Genomic DNA, 17,398 nt, shown 5'->3' with positions numbered 1-17,398 from the left:
AATATATCCTCTCACCCACCTCGTCTCTCTAATAGCAAGAAATAGTCATCTTTCTGAGGCTTTACCATCAGGCAATCAGAGTGACCCAAGATTGGCCATTGCTGGTGGTCTAGCAGGAGCTTCTCTTAGTACTGTGAAGCAAAAGCAAGCTTGTGTTCCTTACCTAGGGAAACATAGGGTATTGCCAAAGGAATTGCAGCAAAGAAAATACTTGGGGGGGGGGGGCATTTCTGGCATGATTTTAAAGGAAAATCTCAAGCTTTTCTGAGAACCAAATGAACTGCATTCCTGGTGTTGAAACAGGGAAAAAATGGAGAGCGGGGCTGCCCCACCCAAATCTTTCCCCCAGTGCAAGAGCAACCTAGAGCTCTCAGCATGTGGGAGTGGGAGAGAAAGTGGAGGGACCATAAAATGCTCCAGGTGTTTTGGGCTGTGGAGTACTCAATTAGTGGCTCCTGTAGAAAGCACAGTGATAGTGCAAAACCACCTTTGCTCCCTCCACTCCTCCTAGGCTGCAGCCCAGGTGCTATATCTCCGGAGAGCACAGAAGTTAACATCAGGTCTAGTTGCATCCTAAAGCTAGGTGGAACAGGGCTTGATGTACCTATCACTAAGTTACAGTTTCTAGAAGCTCATAAATTACTGAGACTTCCCCACCCACAAATCTCCAGAAGAAAGTATGCAACAGCATAATGATCTCTGATGCTTACTCAACATCTCCAAGAGGAAGTTGCTTTGCTATATAGTATGCTGATGTCCTGTAGGGTTTTTTTTTGCTAAGGGACTCTGGAGTGTGTTTAGTTTAAAAAAAAATCATGGGACTAACAGGAGTATTTTATATCAGATGCAGCAGGTAATTGTCTCACTCTGTTTGTCACTGATGAGGCCTCAGCTGTGGTATGGTGTCTAGTTCTGGGCACCACACTTAGGAAAGATATGGGCAAATTGGAAGAGTGCAGAGGAGAGCAACAAAAATAAAATGTTTAGAAAACCGCACCTGTGAGGAAAAGTTACAAAAGCTGGGCATGTTTAGTCTTGAGAAAAGAAGACTGAGGAGAACCTGATGATGATCTTCCAGTATATTAAGGGCTGTTATAAAAAGAGTTGATAAGGTCATAGTGGGATAAGATGGAGAGGGCCAAGGACAGAACCCCCAGAGACACCAATGGTAAGTAGGAGGGTTGGTGGGGAGGGAGGGAGTGTAGAATCATTGAGGAGATGTTTGAGAAGCCATTAGTAAAATAGGTGAAGAGCCAATTAGGTAATAATTGAGAGGAGTTATGTTGCTGGTTTACCAGCCCACCAGTAATCTGAAGTTTAGTGAGAGGGACGGGAGAAAAGCAACCTTCTGAGAACATAAATTTTCATAGTATGTAAACGCTGTGTGGCTTTATTGGAGAGGGAGGAGAGGAAACAAATGGATGGGGTTAGTGGGTACTAAACCTTTGAATTTCCTCTCAGCCCAGAAATTCTTGAGTGCCCAGGCAACTCTGCTGCAGAAAGAGATTTTTATTTTTAGATGTATTTGTAATGAGCCTAATGTCAAACTCCTGGGTGCAACCAACAATAAACTTCTTCAGTCATGATGACATCAAACAGCTGTACAGCAGATAAATGTTGTACGGTGGGTTAAGAGGGGAGCCCACTAGAGAGAGAGTTCGCAACATTACATAATGTTTTCACAGAAATATAATCCATGGAGTAAAGGACAGAGACATGTATGCCTCTCAGCGAGCCAAGGCCCAACTGTGGAATGAAATGTGACAGACCCATAATTAATAGTGCAAAGAAGAATATTCATCTGGGAAATTTAAAATGCTGTGGGATTAATTCTTTTAGTATAATGAGCGTCTGCTTCATGACTTTGTCTGATATAAAGAATTTTCGGCAATAGAAGTGAGAGGACACCAAATAGTGAATGTAGGTATTTGATTATAAAGTGAGTGTGTCCCTCAAAAGAAGGGACATTTGAGAAGTATGTAGCAACTAGTTATATGCATGGATACCTTTTTATTTTTTTCTCTCTCTCTACTGTCTACACTTACGTGCCAATACCCACTCACTTCCTGACTCATCTGTGTGTGTTTTCACTACATATGGATAAACAAAACCATGCATACTAATAGGTCAATTTGAAAATAAGACTACACAACTTGAATCACCCTGATTAGTTAGCCAAAATAGGGATTAACTATTTTGAAGGGACCTATATTTCAGGAATGCAATTTCCATGCAAACAGCTACATGTGACATCCTTCAGTGTCAAATCCACTGGCTTTTGTAGGTAATAAACGGTAATTCTGCTCCAGCAATACATAATCTATTTGGTAGATGCTGAACCTGGGGAAAAAAACATAGCAGTAAATGTCAATTAAAATGACTTTAGTAGTTCTGTTTGAGAAAGTGGCTGTTCATACTAATAAGGAACCATGATAACACTTTTATTGTATTTTTTTAAATGTTTATCTTTTGTGGCTGGCCAGCCATAAATCTAATATTTTCCCTTTGCCAAAGAGAAACCTTCTAGGCATCTGCTGTCTTCCCAACTGCTATAGTCAGCCAATGAACTGTTTAAATTCCAGCAAATGATCAAGACAGATCAGCTCCTGTGAGACCAGTATAGATTAGGGGCCAGGTCATCAGCCATTGCAAATGATAGTTCTATTGAAATCGACACTCCATACCGCTGCCTTGCAGATAAGCTTAATATGATGTAGCACCTAGTGTAGTATACAGCAATTAGTCTTTTATAATTTACAAACATTAAACCTCTGAGCCAGACTTAGCTACATGTGGGACCTAACCCAGCACTTTAGTGGGGGAAGGGATGCCCCTTTCCTTTCCATCCTAACTACTCAGCATGCTGCTGTGGTGCTTTGAGAAATCTATCTGTGTACAACTTATGAATTCTGATTGGTTTTATGAACTCTTACAACTCTCACCCTCAGTGTGTATTAAATCAGCCACATGCTAACAGGGACCATGTCACATATCACACGCAGTGTGGAAGTAGCTATGGGACAATCAAACAAATCATTAGTGGGGAATGACTGCACTGGTAGAACAATGAATATGCTAAAGAGACTGGCCAAGCTAAAGGAAACTGGTTATCCCAGGTAGTCTTTAGGGAAGTGCACTGGAGTAATGGCAATTCCCCAGTGGAAAACGAGAATAAAGGAGTAGCAGTTAGAATCTGCTGCTTTATAGACATGTGGTCTTGGAGCTAGCAGACCCCTCTGACCTGAACAAGTTAGAGTGCTTGTTGCAGCAGCCGAGAAAGAACCTGAAGGCTGAGCAGGAGAAGAGAAAGGTCTTTGGGTCCAAAAGGCTCTTGGAACAGTGAGAACACTGAAAGGAAGCTTTTCTTGTTTTTGCATGGATCTAGGAATAAAGTGTATGTTTAAGAAGTTACTTTGCAGAGCCTCTGAGTTCTCTGCTGTAAATGTAACCTGTCCCCAAAGGGTTAAACTGTAAACTTGCAGGAGGGTGGAGCTCTGGGACGGGGCGTGCTTCGGGAAATTTTTAGGTGACCTGGGGGTTAAAACACTGGTCTGGGGGCCTAGGGCAACTGGTTACGGTTGCACTTTCAAGGAGGGGTACTAGACAGGGAGTGACCGTGGGAGGCTCGAGTCAGAGACAACTCCAGGATGTGGCTAAGATTTAGTGGGCTTAGAAGCATGCAGGACAAGAACAGCCATACTGGGTCAGACCAATGGTCCACCTAGCCCAGTGTCCTGTCTTCCGACAGTGCCCAATGCCAGATGCTTCAGAGCGAATGAACAAAACCGGTAATCATCAAGTGATCCATCTTCTGTTGCTCATTCCCAGCTTCTGGCAGTCAGAGGTTTATGGATACCCAGAGCATGGGGTGGTGTCCCTGACCATCTTGACTAATAGACATTGATGGGCCTATCCTCCATGAACTTATCTACTTCTTTTTTGAATACAGTTATACTTTTGGCTTTCACAATATTCCCTACCAATGAGTTCCACAGCTTGACTGTGTGTTGTGTGAAGAAATACTTCTTTATGTTTGGTTTATACCTCATACCTAGTAATTTCATTGGTGACCCGTGGTTCTTATGTTACATGAAGGAGTAAATAGCACTTCCCTATTCAGTTTCTCCACACCATTCCTGATTTTCTAGACCACTACCATATCCCCCCACTTAGTCACCTCTTTCTTGAGATGAACAGTCCCAGTCTTTTTAATCTCTCCTCGTATGGAAGCTGGTCCATATCCCAATCCTTTCTGTTGCCCTTCTACGTAATTTTGTCTATTTCTAATGTATCTTTTTTTGAGGTGTGGTGACCAGAACTTCATGCAGTATTCAAGGTGTAAATGTGCCATGAATTTATATAGTGGCATTATATTTTGTTTTATACTCAATCCCTTTCCTAATGGTTTCCAACATTGTTAGCTTTTTTGACTGCCACTGCGCATTGAGCAGATGTTTTCAGAGAACTCTCCAAGATCTGTCTTGAGTGGTAACAGCTAATTTAGATTCCATCATCTTGTATGTATATTGGGATTATGTTTTTCAGTGGGCATTACTTTGCATTTATCACCATTCAATTTCATGTCATTTTGTTGCCCAGTCACCCAGTTTTGAGAGATCCCTGTAACTCTTGGTAGTGAGGTTTGTATTTAACTATCTTGAGTAATTTTGTATCATCTACAAATGTTGTCACCTCACTGTTCACCCCACTTTTCCTGATCATTTATGAATATGTTGAACAGCACTGATCCCAGTACAGATCCTTGGGGACTCTGCTATTCACCTCTCTCCACTGTGAAAACTGACTATTCCTACCCTTGGTTTTCTTTAACCAGTTATTGATCTGTTCCTCCTTATCCCATTACCACTTACTTTAAGAGCCTTTGGTGAGGGACCTTGTCAAAGGCTTTCTGAAAGTCCAAGTACACTATGTCATCTGGATCATCTGCGTCCACATGCTTGTTGACCCCCTCAGAGAAATCTAACAGATCAGTAAGGCAGGATTTTCCTTTACACAAGCTGTTTTGAATCTACCCCAACATATTGTGTCACTTGTGTCTGATAATTCTGTTCTCTACTATAGTTCCAACCAGTTTGCCTGGTACTGAAGTTAGGCTTACTGGCCTTTAATTGCTACGTTCGCTTCTGGAGCCTTTTAGAAAAAAAAAAAATCAGCATCACATTAGCCATCCTCTAGTCAGCTGGTACAGAGGCTGATTTAAGTATCCAGTACTTGGGTCTAAACACAGTAGCCTAGTGAGAGTTCTGCAAGGGGAGCTCAATGGGATCGGTGACAGCGGCTCTCTTGTGTGCACAAGTGCAGGGTCCAGCCTAAACACACACTGAAAATGTAAGAAATGCAAGATCATCTCCTTTCTCTTAATGAAATGGAGGAAACTATTTCACAATGAGGCAAGAAACTCCAGTCCTGAATTTCCTAGGTGAAAAATATTGCCTAGTTAATCTTGGTATAGAGTTACTCAGGAATGGGCATATGCGTTATCCAACTAATACCATTGTGTGGGTAAAACCCAGCATGGAATTCCAGGCCGTGTCTTCCTGGCTTTCAGATACTCCCCTGGAGAGTTGGTGGCACCCTACAATTTTATGATGGTAGGACAGGTATCTTTTTATTTTTCTTAAAAAAGGCAGACATAGCTTTCGAAACCTAAACGGCTCCCTGCCCTCTGGCAATGAGGCCCTCTGCCACCTTGGCAAGTTTTTTGAAAGCTGCCATCCAGCACTAAACATACAGTTCTTTGATTGCAGTATGCTGGTGACTAAACACTGTTTAATGAAAAGTTATGTTTCCTAACCTAGGCCTGATCCAAAACCCATTGAAGTCAAAGGAGAGATTTGCTTTGACTTCACTGGGCTTTGGATCAGACTCCTAGTCCATCATGTTTTTGAGCTCTGTTGTGCCATGGGACTGCAGCAGAACCCTTCTGAACAGCTTTTCAAGCTTCTTGAGTAAAGAAGCTTGGAAGTAATTACAGTGTAAACCAGTTCTCTCATCTGTTTGATGTGGATTTAAAAAGAGCTTTTTATTAAGGCACCCAGAGTTTAACAGGTAGTGCAAAACTCCTTTTTTATTCCAAAGATCTGCATCGCCAAGAGGTGTGTCTGCATACTTCAACTCCTGGTGACAAGAACTGTGGAGCAAAGAGGAAACTCTCTTGCTACCAACATACATTTGAAAGCAGAATGTAATGCACTGGGGTATCAGCCAATGTGATATTTTACCAACTTTATAAGCCTAATCTGCTATACCTTGAAATAAAATGGGCTACTTTAAAGTAAGAGCAATAACTGAACGTTAGTCAATATATGTAAAAATCTGTTTGTGAGATGGAGTTATTTTATCTATAAATCACTAACTATTTGGGAGGTACTCTATTACCATGGTGAAAGCCATACAAATACCTAGACAGTGTATCCCTTCCTAGCGTGGGTATTATGTTGACATGTTGAATCTTAAAGGCCAGAATGTTGAAACTGAACTTTTGAAACAAGTTTTGAGCTTATGAAATAAGCTCTATTTGACAGCAACAATAAGTGTACTTACTGTATAGAACATCAGTCAGAAGAGTCCCAGGGTATTTTATAATTCAGGAGCAGCTAAAAGCATCATCAAAAATAGCTCCTTTTAATGCTGATTTTAAAGCTAACAGAATCCACTTTTCGTATTTCAAATGGGTAAATTCTGTAACTTTGGAGCATAATTGCTGAAAACTCATGCAAAAATAAAATCTATTTGAATTTAATACAAATATGCTTCACTTGCATACTTGTTAGTCTTCTGTATTCATTTGTGTGCTAGTAACTAGCATGAATGCTATTAGAAAGCTCATTACAAGAATGGGCTATTAGATACAAATAAGAACTTTGTTTTCCAAGAGTATGTGCACCAGAAATCGGACTGTGAAGCTAACGGCATCGTGGCTTGTGGCCAACTATAGTTTAAAACCAGTTTTGAATATCGAATAGTCAACCAGAAAGGAACGTTTTTGTTGAATAACTTTGAAAGTTAAATAAACCACAACCCAATTGTGAATATTTTGATGAACTTTCTCTGTTCACAGTTAAATTACGTCTCAACTCTATCTGCCTTCCATTGTGGAGCCCTTAATGCCATGATTTCAGTTCGGTTACTCACAGAGTAAGGTGATACTCAGCACAAATCAAGGTGGCAGAATGGGACCCTTAATTGTTGTGCATTACCTGCTCAGCTCTAGTAAATTTTATGGCATACAGTAACCAAAAAAATCAAGGGTCTTGAATCTCAGCAAGTGGCTTTATTGTAGTGGAAGCAAATCACAAAATATACTGTGGGCCAATAATGTAAATAAGCATTTTTAATTTTAAAGGCATTTATTTAGCCATTGAGAGACAGATCATTCCATTCAGGTACAGCCCTGGGTCGAGACGTGGGAGGAGACCCAGGCAATCATCTGAGAAGTCTCTTGCGTCCATGGAACAATGTATACTGCAATGCTCCTTTGTAGGGCGCAACCTGCTCTGTGGCCCAATGCCCAGCCTTCTGCCTAATCCTTTTCAGGGCCATGTGCCACCAGGAGAATAGAACTGGAAGATAACCTGCATACCTTTGGGCATAGGGAATGCAATTCTGCCTCACCTGTGCAACAGGGGGAGGGGAGGCGGGCGGGAAGTTCCTTATATCCTTCCCCCAGGTAAGGGTACAATAGTGATGTATGAACATCAGATAGTTTGGAAGTCAAGTTTACACAAGAACTCAGCAGTTGTGCTATCTATCCAAACCTCTTGGATCTGTAAAGCTGGGCTAGCGATCTCACCAGGACAAACTTCAAGACTTTCTGTTGCTCTGGTTCTGCTCAGGTCAGTAATAGCACAAAAATAGTCTCATGGTATTTCAGCTCTTCCATTTTTGGTTCTGGACAGAACTTGGAGAAGCAAATGTGAATGGTAATGGGAAAAAAGGACACTAAACTTTCACTGCTCAGAAAGGCTGGAGCTGGGAGGCTTGCTGGAGTGGTGCAGGTAGGAGTTAGATGCCTGGCGTATTCAGCAGGCCTGCTTAATTTGCAGAAGCCTTTGGATGCTAATTGTGTACACAAACCTCAGTTACTTCAGCTTCTGGAGGCCCTGTACCTCAGAGTCTGCTCCACCCATTAAAAGGACACATCTATCCATAGCTGGCAGTCTCTGCTGGCTGGTGCAGATGGGATCATGGGCCCACTTACTCCCTACCCCTTCCTGTTCCTTTTGCAGTGGTTAGTGGCCAGGCTTGCACTCTAATCCCCATAAGGGCTATTTATGTTAGTGGACGAAAGGGGGTGGAGGAGTGTCTTATGGTGCTTGGGTGGGTAAAGTGGCCTCTAACATCCTGCTAGAAAGGGGGGAAAGTGCTGGTTATTGGAGAGTTCACATGTCAAGGAAAACAGTCCTAGTTCAGGCTGTCTGTGTATAGTATTTTTAGCCAAATGCCTACTTCATAGACACTCCCCAGCAGTAAAACTGAATCTATTACAGTGAGCTGGTTCAAAGAGGAGTTGGGTAGCGACCGATAGTCCCTGCACAGAGAGCCATGACATAGGAAACTGTCACTTGAGATGTCTTAATACACACGTCTTGCAAGGGCACTGCGTATTATATTACTAGCCTAGCACAGGTCATTAAAGTTAACTTGACACACCAATACACTGTAAATATGTCCACCTGCCTGTGTATCACGCTCTCAAGGGGAAAACCCCATCCAGTTTGGAAAGCTTTTAAAAAACTCAGAGGGATAATTTCTGAACTGATCCTTCTAATTAACTGCTCGCTGATCATCCTGAGCAAGAGGCAAGCACCTAGTATGCCTAGAACCTGCACTTTGGAAAGTAAGATTTGATCCATTTTCCTGATGGCTCTAAGCCAGTCAAACTGAATTGCGCACGCACAATATTGTTTTGTACAGTGGAAGAATCACAGTCCCACTGTCTTGTGTATATAAAGCATCTTATTAAGGGCAACATTTTCCAAGCATTGCATGGATTCAGATCCCTATTCACGCAGCTATTTGGGCACTCTACATGGTGCTGTGCCTACAGTCTTTTGCACAGCTGGGGGTAGTATTCGTTGGTAGTATTCATTGCTGGGGCAAGCACTGTAGGTGCTACAACTATCAGGGACCAAATAGGCCAGGGGGGCTAATCCATCACTAGGCCCTAGGCAAACCTTGCTGCCCTCTCCCAGCTGGTTGCCCTGTGCAGGCACCCACCATAGCTCCCTGGCCAGTGCCTGGATGACTGTGGCAAAGCAGTGGCTGGTCTGGTTCAGGTACTGAAGCAAGAGTCCTCCCTGCAGCAGCAATGAGGAGGAGCAGCACTGATCACCCCACTGCCCGCTCAGGTTTGGCCTCCTCCCCTCCATCATGCCACTGAGTGGCACTGTGACCTGGCATATGTGGGGTGTAGCATTGCTCAGGTTTGGCCCTCTAATCCCTACATCCAGGGCCGGATTAACTCTCCTGTGGCCCCGGGGCTATTAGATTTTGTGGAGCCCCTCTATACAAGTCTTTTTCCTGGGAGGGAGTTTGGGTGCAGGAGGGGGATTCTGATCTGGGGCAGGAGGTTGGAGTTGGAGGAGGGGGTGCAAGGTGCAGGCTCTGGCTGGGAGGTGCTAAGCACAGGTGGCTCCTGGCTGGCGACGCAGCAGGGCTCAGGCAGGCAGGCTGCCTGCCATAGCCCCAAGCTGTTCCCGGAAGCGGCTGGCTGCTAGCACGTCTCCGCAGCCCCTGGAGGGAGGGGGACAGTGTGTCTCTATGCACTGCCTGTGCTTGCGAGCGATGCCCCTGTAGCTCAGCCAATGGGAGCTGCAGGGACGGTGCTGGGGGTGGGGCAATGCACAGAGCTGTCTCTTCCCCCCCCCCCCCCCCCGGGGGCCGCAGAGATGTGCTAGCAGCCGGCTGCTTCTGCGAGTGGCGTGGGGCCACAGTATGCCGGCAGCCTGTTTGAGCACCCCACTACGCTGCAGGACTTTTAGTGGCCTGGAGTTGGAGATAGCTGCCTGTGATTTATTTTTGCAGGGCCCCCCTTTAGGAGGGGCCCTGGGCTGCAGCCCCTAAAGCCCCTGCCTGTGTCATGACAGGGGAGGGGAGGGATGGCAAAAATTGAGTGAGTGACATGGTGAACCCTGTGCACCATGTTGCAATGCCACTCCCTCAATTCTGACCAGGCTGCCCCTCATCATCACGGAGCAGGGGGGCTAGTGGGGCCAAACCTGCATGGGCAGTGGGGCAGCCAGGGCTTGTGCTCCCCATTGCAGGGCCAGCTACTGCACTGGTACGTGACTCAGACTAGCCAGAGCTCAGGTTGGGTCCCCCATAATCACGCACATGGATTGGGGTCTAGGCATGTGGCTCTGTAAATAGATATCTAATGCTCTGTGGTTCCCCTACCTCAAAATGACTTTCTCGCAGAGAGGTTATAAACTAAACAGGGATCATTACTCAATTTGGCAGACAAAGAGGATGTCTTAGCAAAGATGTAGGCTAGGTCTGGGAAAGGACTGCACTGACAGTAAACAGCATTAGGGCACAATGCAGCTTGATAGATAGGTTCTAATCTCTGTGGGCCCAGGCACTCTGGGAGGGAAAAAGCCCTTAAGAATGGTCATACTGGGTCAGACCAATGGTCCATGTAGCTCAATATCCTGTCTTCTGACAGTGGCTTGTGCCAGAAGCTTAAGAGGGAATGAACAGAACAGCGCAGTTTTACTGAGTGGTCCATCCTCTGTCATCCAGTCCCTGAGCTTGTAGCAGTCGGTAGTTAGGGATACCCAGAGCATGGGGTTGTGTCTCTGACTGCCTTGGCTAATAGCCATTGATGGGCCTATCCTCCATGAACTTATCTAATTCTTTTTTGAGTTCGGTTATACTTTTGACCTTCACAACATTCCCTACCAACGAGTTCCACGGATTGACAATGCATTGTGGGAAGAAGTACTTCTTTATATTTGGTTTGTTTGATGCCTAATAATTTCATTGGTGGCCCCTGGTTCTTGTGTTATATGAAGGGGTAAATAACACTTCCCTATTCAGTTTCTCCACACCATTTATGATTTTATAGACCTCTATCATATGCCCCTCATAGTCATCTTTTTCCTAAATTGAACAGTTCCAGTCTTTTTAATCTCTCCTCATATGGAAGCTGGTCCATATCCCAATCCTTTCTGCTACCCTTCTGTGTAATTTTTCTATTTCTAATATTTTTTTTTGAGGTGTGGTGACAAGAATTTCAAGCAGTATTTAAAGTGTGAGTGTACCATGGATTTATATAGTGGTATTATGGTATTTTGTTTTATAATCAATCCCTTTCCAAATGATTTCCAACATTGTTAGCCTTTTTGTCTGCCACTGTGCATTAAGCAGATATTTTAAGAGAACTATCCGCAATGACTCCAAGTTCTTGCTGGAATAGTAACAACAAATTTAGATCCCATCATCTTGCATGTATAGTTGGGATTATGTTTTCCAGTGGCCATTACTTTGCATTTATCAACACTGAATTTAATCTGTCGTTTTGTTGCCCAGTCACCCAGTTTTGTGAGATTCCCTTTGTAGCTCTTCATAGTCAGCTGTGAACTTAACTGTTTGGAGTAAGTTTGTATCATCTGCAAACTTTGCCACCTCACTGTTTGCCCCTTTTTCCAAATAACTTATGAATATGTTGAACAGCACAGGTCCTAGTGCCGATCCTTGGGGGACCCTGCTATTTACCTCTATTCACTGTGAAAACTGACCATTTATTCCTATCTTTTGTTTCCTATCTTTTGATGAGGTACTGATCCATGAAAGAATCTTCTCTCTTATCTCATGGCTGCTTACTTTGCTTAGGAGCTTTTGGTGATAGACATTGTCAAAAGCTTTCTGAAAGTCCAAGTATATTATATCAAGTGGATCACATGCTTGTTGACACCATCAAAGAATTCTAATAGAATTAGAATAGATTGGTGAGGTGTGATTTCCCTATACAAAAACTGTGGCGACTCTTCCCCAATATATCATTTTCATCGGTGTCTGATAATTCTGTTCTTTGCTACTGTTCTCAACCAATTTGCCTAGTACTGAAGTTAGGCTTACTGGCCTGTAATTGCCAGGATCGCCTCTGGGCCCTCTCTTTTTTTAAATTGGCATTTCATTAGCTATCCGCCAGTCGTCTGGTACAGAAACTGATTTAAGCCATAAGTTACACACCACTGTTAGTAGTTCTGCTATTTCGTATTTGAAACTTTTGTTCACAATACTTCTCATAATGGGGCTTCTATGTTCTGTGAGGCTTCTGCACTGGGCAAGTCTCTCTCTCTCTGCCTTGGTCCTCATCCATCCTTCCTACTCTTGTTTGGGCCTCCTGTTGATTTGGGGTGTCTCCTGCAGGCTTCAATTTCTGTGCAGCAATCATGGACCTGAGGCTTCCCTTGCTGTGTACCCCTGGGCTTCCTGAAACTTATATCTTCTCCCTTGCTCAATCTGGCTTTCAACTGGATTCCCCCAGAGACTTACTTTCAGTTCACCTCTTCAGGCTGCTTTTCCTGGGTTCTTAGTTACTGAGTGACACTTCCCCGGGCTGCATTGTGGCCTCCCTTTCTAACTGCACAATTAGAGAGCTACCAGCACCACCTCCTGCTCACAGATCTGGCTTTCCTGTAGTGCTACTAGGAAAACAATTTGGTTGGTTGCAAAAAGACATTTTAGCTTCATGATCTAAGCATTCCCCAAGCAGCAGTGACTCCCCCCTGTTGGAAAGAAAGTAATGGCTCTTTCAGGGCCCATTACAATAGCTTCAGGCAAAGGGCTAAATCGTGAGACCACTCTGTTAAAATAGATATTGGTCTCTAATAAATAATGCTTGTTATGAAGTGCTTTGGGACAACAATTGGTTGTGAAAAGCACTATAAAAATAGAACATTTTATATATATATATATATATATATATATATATATATATATATATATAAATATAAATAAATAAAAAATATGGGGCCCAAAGCAGCAAAAATATACATCTTGATAGTGCTAATAAAGTAGATGAAATAAAATTAACCGTTTCTATAGCGTTTATATTCATGCCTTTGGAACCAGGCTTGTATCTGGGGAGAGAGATGTTTTGGCTGCTGCAAGTCTTAATCTAAACTAAAATCTCAGGCTCACATGGACGGAATGCTGTTTAAAGATTAGAACCTAGAGGGTCGTGTTTTCAGGGCAGTGCAAGGAGACTTAACTGTGAGAGTCATCATAGCTAAATTCTTAAGAATACCCCTGAATCATAGAATCATTAGGTTATAGAAGGCACTGCAAGGGTCATCTACTCCAGTCTACAGCCGAATATTCTGGTTTTTTTCAGACTTGCATGTGTAACTGTGTATCCCCTATAAAATGTAGGGGAGAAGATAAATGGTCCAGTGATTAGAGCATTAGCCTGGCCTTTAGGAGATCTGGGTTCAAATCCTGCTCCACCATACCCTTGACAAGTCACAGAGGATATGTCTACACTTCAAAGAAAAATCTGTCGTATTGAGTCTCAGAACCCAGGTTAATTGACAGGGGCTTGTGGGTCTTGGGCGGTGGGTCTAAAAATAACAGCATAGATGTTGCAACTTGTGCTGGAGCCTGGGCTCCAAGACCCTCCCAGCCTGAGCGAGAATGTCTATGCTGTCATTTAGTTCTGCTGCCCAATTCCCACACGCTTGACCTGGGTGCTGAGACTCAATGCCATGGGTTTTCTCTTCAGTGTAGACATACCCTGAGTGTCTGGATCTCCATCTGTAAAGGGGATTGTGATGATGGTTTGGACCACCCACCCACCCGGGATGCCACCTGATGTGCTGGGGTCCTACTGGTTCTGGCCGTTTTACCTACCTGGGTTGCCTCACCCTGTCCTAGCTGTGCCAGGCCCTCAAGCCTTCTCTGGCGCACACACAGGTAGGGACACACCCAGCTGCAAATGGACACAGAGGCTGAGATCAGCTCTGTGTGGGAGGAATCAGCTCAGGGATTCATCTGGCACTCACGGGCACACCCCCTTTGGGGAGTAAACCCAAAATAATATTGTCTTGCACTGTATAGAAAAATCTGCACAACGCAAATTCATAAAAACCACCCCCTCCCTCCATGTGGAAAGAGATATGCATATCTTGTTATGCCCCCCGATACGAATTGCACAAACTGGGGTATGTTATAAACAAGAAATAAGTTTTTAACTCCTAAAGGTAAATTTTAAGTGATAAGGAATAGCAAACAGAACAAAGCAGATTACTGAGCAAATAACACACAACACACAAACTAAACTTAATACACTAAAGAAACAGGTTAAACACAGTAATTTCTCACCCTAAATGTTGTTTTAGGCTGGTTGTAGAGTTTCTGCAGCTGAGAGTTACAGTTATATCTCTTTACAGGGTAAAGCCCTGGTCTCAGCCCCTGCCTTTCCCTTCAGGTGTAGGTGTGTGTGTGCGTGGGTTTTTTTTTTTTTTTTATCAATATCCCTTTTTGGGCAATGGAGAAGAGTCCTGATTGTCTTGTTTCCCAGACTTAAATAGAATTTACATAATGCAGGAAGCCTTTGTTTTCAGTGGAAAAGTACCAGCAGCATCCAAGGTGGTATTTTGTACCAGGTGACCTTATTACCTAACCTTGCAGTGTCAAAGAAACCATGAAACAAGGTTTATTTGCCATGTCCACAGGAAGGACCTCCTGGGAAGATGGGGGATCCACATCTTTGAAGACTCATTGTCTTTTCCTAATGGCCCATTAAGGCCGATTGCTTACTGTCTGATGGGTGTTTCCCAAGCACTGTGATGCAGGAGGGCCAGGGAGCAGTGGGAGAGTGGTAGAGGGGAAATATATAAGCCCTAGGCTAATTAAGGTGTGGTTCCTTGTAAACTAGGAGGGTGGCTACAGGTTAATTGGAGCATCTATAGTCAATTAAGGCCCTGTCAGGAACCTAATAAAACCCCCTGCTTTAGGCAGTCGGAGGAGGAGGAGGAAGGAGAAAAGACTGGAGCTTGGAGGTGTGTTTTGAAAAACCAGAGAGACCCTGCCTCAGCGTGTAAGGACCGAACGTACCCCACCCAAGGGGGAAGAGAGTAAGAACCCGCAGGGGTTGAGAGGGGCTGGGGCTCAGAGTGAGGAGCAAACCCAGACCCCTCCCCCACTTCCCTCCTCTACCACCTTCCTGGGCCACTAGCGGGGCAGGGGCAAGAGGTGGCATCTTAGTCCCCCACCAAGAAAAGCACAGGACTCACTATACTAACACCGGTCATCTTGTCACAGTACATACACACCCAGTTGTAATTGTTACATAGACAGTATTCCTAACTTCAGATACAGAAATGACACATGCATATAAACTGAATAAACACATTCAGGAAATCATCTTTTCAATGATACCTCACATGACCCATCTTGCGTAAAGCATATCTTAGTTATGCCATATTCATGTAACAATATTTCTCTGATGAATATGGGGTGTGACGTCACAGGGATAATAGTGTTTCGCAGGGGTGTGTTGTGAGCATAAAGACACTAACAACTGTGAGGCGCTCAAATACTATGCTAATAGGGATTTCTAAGTATCTAAGCCAGAAATTCTTCCTATATATAGGAATACAAATTGCAAAGATGCATGTTGGATGAGTTTGGTTATGTAAGCATTTTAATTAGGGCTGGTTTTAAAAAAAAAAAAAAAAAAGTAAAGGAACCATTTTTCTTCAAACCTTTTTGCAGATATTTTATGTTTCAACAAAAAATTCTGTTTCAAATCAGTTTGAAGGAGAGCATGCTCGGCTCTTGAATAGGTGGGAATGGTCTGGCAGTGGCCTCTCTAGCCAAATGAATAACACAAATGGACACATGGGGTCAGTCATGGCCATCAAATATGACTTACGGTGTAGGTCTACACTGGAGCTGGAGGTGTAATTTACAGCTTCAGTGTAGACATACCCTCGCTAGGTCTGTTGGAGCTAGTGTGGGTATGTCCATCTATCACAGTTCAGGGTAACTGCGCCTGTATTCCCCCTCCATGGTCCCTTGAGGGCACCAGTTCTTGTCTCCTCAACCATCACTCTCTTGGGCTCAGACCCACTTCCCTCCCTCTCCTAACTGGGGTTTTTCCAGGCTGCACAGTTCTCTGCCTGTGATATTCCTAGCCAGCCAGGTAGCCTAAGAGGCCAGCATCTGCACTTTGCTTTCTTTCAAGAGGCTATGAACAGCATAATGGCTGCAGTTACAAGTTACCACCAGCTTTTTCTAAGCAAGCATGTTTATTATGAAGTTGAAAGCATTACAGAGAAAATCATTAAAAACAATAAAAGAACCTACATGCATGCTAAGAAGCTGTGTAGCCATCACCCGAACCCTGCTCTTGGGCTCTGGTAGCTGTCAGTCCATCAACATCCACAACTAGGGTTTCCCTATGGTTATAAGTTCATAATAGTCTCAGATTCAGAACCAGAACCCAGGCTGGGCAGTGCAGCCATTTCTTTCAGCTTTGGCCTCTGATCTGGGCCTTCAGGGACAGGTGATCAGCAGACAGACCCTCTTCTCAGGGTGTAGCTTCAAGAGGCTGGGTTTTTGTATAAACTGAGTTGCATTAAATGCTTCCTAGGGAATCCCAAGGAAACCTACTTCCCATGTATTGACCCACAAGTCCATTTGGCATGTTTTCAATATAGTTCTTTGAACTCCCAGGCCTCACATCACATCTCCTACCCCCCCCCCCCGAGAGAGTATATACAGTCTCCGTTCACTGTATATAATAAACTTGGTATTTAATACAATAGACCCCAAAGATACTTAAATGTAATTCAGTAAAGTCTCCCAAGATCTTGCAGGGAATGCTGTATCTGTCATAGTGCCCCTAGGCAATGCTGAATTTACCTAATAAAATGAGATCTCCTCAGGGCTCTGGTTGGGTTAGGAGGAAGTGAGAGACGTGGAAGACCGTCAGAGAAATATGAGTATGCTGCTCAGGAAACTGGGGCAGGGCCCTCCAGTTATTGTACAAATTTTTTCTTACACCAGCTGGAAAAAAAAAGGGCCACTTTCCATTCAAAGGCTAAGAAAGATGAATCATTCAAGCGTAAGTACCAATATCATTTCAAGAAGAAAGAGAATTAAATGTCCTTTGTACTCTTATCAATTGTTTCTTTAACAATTTTCAAATAACACTTTGCATATATTAGGTGTGTTGCAAAGCAATGCAAACAGAATCTCCCTCTTCAAATGCTTCCACAACTTGAATCGCTATTGTATTTATAATTAAGTTTATTTATTGCACTTACTGAGCGAATGGAGACTCAGTTATCATTGCAACACACCCAAGGCCATTATTTTAAACTCCTCCGCTTCTCTTGCCAACTTGTCACCATGAACCATTCCT

Source organism: Natator depressus, chromosome 9, assembly GCF_965152275.1.
Source record: "Natator depressus isolate rNatDep1 chromosome 9, rNatDep2.hap1, whole genome shotgun sequence".
Lineage (NCBI taxonomy): Eukaryota > Metazoa > Chordata > Testudines > Cheloniidae > Natator > Natator depressus.
This window is presented reverse-complemented; position numbering follows the sequence as displayed.